General features: G+C 34.8%; 1 protein-coding gene across 1 annotated transcript in view; it reads right to left on the bottom strand.

Moving 5' to 3' along the window:
* Positions 1–1,771, bottom strand: part of WDR12 (WD repeat domain 12) — a 24,015-nt gene that overhangs the window by 17,902 nt on the left and 4,342 nt on the right. The gene's annotated exons all lie outside the window — the stretch shown is intronic.

Raw genomic sequence — 1,771 nt, 5'->3', positions numbered from 1 at the left:
AAAAGAAAATGAAGTACTAATACATGTTGCAGCATGAATGAACCATAAAAATATCATAATATAAGTGCAGAAAGCCAGTCACACAAGACCACATATTTACATAATTCCTTTTATACAAAATGTCCAGCAGAGACAAATCTACAGAGACAGAAAATAGATCAGTGGTTACCTAGGGCTGGAAGTATTAAAGGGATTGAGTGGTGATAGCTAAAGGGCAATGAGAAATGTTCTAGTAATGACTGTGGTGATGGTTGCACAACTCTGCAAATATGATCCTGCTGGTCCTCAAACTACACTTTTAGTAGTAAGACTACATCTATATTTACCATGTCCCCCCCAAAAAAGTAAGTAGTTATTTAGGTTCTCCTAAAGGTCACAAAACCTAGAAACTAAAATTTTTGCTTCTTCCTTTAACTTAATATTTTGGTCAGTAAAACATGGGGATAGGAGAACTAACAAAATTCTCTCTTACACACATGAATATACACATATATGTCAATTACATACATAGACATGTGTATAATACTACTTTCCAACCCTCATTTTACTGACCAAACACATTAAGTGAAAGAAGCAGCAAGAACTTTAATTTCTAGGTTTTGTTACCTTTTGGAGGACCTAAATACATACACACATACATCTATCTGTTCATTTCAGGGGTTAAAATACAATGGTCTATTATCTCTTAAAATTTCATGTGACTCAACAGTTATCTCAATAAAAATTTCAACTAAAAAATATAGTGGTTATGCTACTGCATCACCACGTTCCTTGAAAAATATTAAGGCTAAGTATATAAGTATATATACTCATTTGCATTGATAATATGATTTATGGGCTTAGTGTGGTGGCTCATGTCTGTAATCCCAGCACTTTTGGAGCCAAGGCAGGAGAATCACTTCAGCCCAGGAGTTCAAGATCAGCCTGGGCAACACAGTGAGACCCTATCTCTACCAAAAAAAAAAAAATGAAAGAAAGAAAAAGTTAGTGGGCACGGTGGTGCCAGCTGGTAGTCCCAGCTACCACTGGGTAGGCTGAGGTGGAAGGATCCCTTGAGCCCATGAATTTGAGGCTACACTGATCTATGATCAGCCCACTGCACTCCAGACTGGGCAACAGAGCAGAGAACCGTCTCTAGGGAAAACAAAAAACAAAAAAACTATAACTGTATGATTTCTGTATTCTATAAGCAACAATATAAGAGCAGTGAATATGACTTACCAGGTCTGCTCATAAAGCTACAGACAAAATCAAAGGTATAATCTTAATTCAGATGGAAGTTTTCTTCTTTGTGGCTGACATTAGCTTGTTAATACAACAAATATTTATTATCATTAGCATCAGAAAAACCTGACACTGTTGACTCAGTCAATCCAAGAAGCTTAATACACAGTCCCGGCCATTAAGAGACTTACAATATAGTTGAAGCGATCAAACACAAAGAAAATTAATAGTGCAATATATACCACCAGGCAGCATATAATTAGGTTTAAAATGAGTGCTACAGACCTTAGGACCATTGGTAAAAATTTTTATATATATATGTATACGTACACACTAATAATTGTTAAGTATGTTTATGTTTGCATATAAATGGCTTGTTTATGTACAAATACGTGATAATATAATGCATTTATATTTATATAACATAATATACATGTATACACAAAAATATTCAAATCTGTAACTGCATTGACTTCATACTCTTAGCAAAAACCAATTCTACCAACCCCCTATTCAGAGCTCCACTTTGTAACATGGTTTAGAAAAG

The sequence above is a fragment of the Propithecus coquereli genome, unplaced genomic scaffold, assembly GCF_000956105.1.
Source record: "Propithecus coquereli isolate 6110/MARCELLA unplaced genomic scaffold, Pcoq_1.0 Scaffold113, whole genome shotgun sequence".
Classification (NCBI taxonomy): Eukaryota; Metazoa; Chordata; class Mammalia; order Primates; family Indriidae; genus Propithecus; species Propithecus coquereli.
This window is presented reverse-complemented; position numbering and strand designations above follow the sequence as displayed.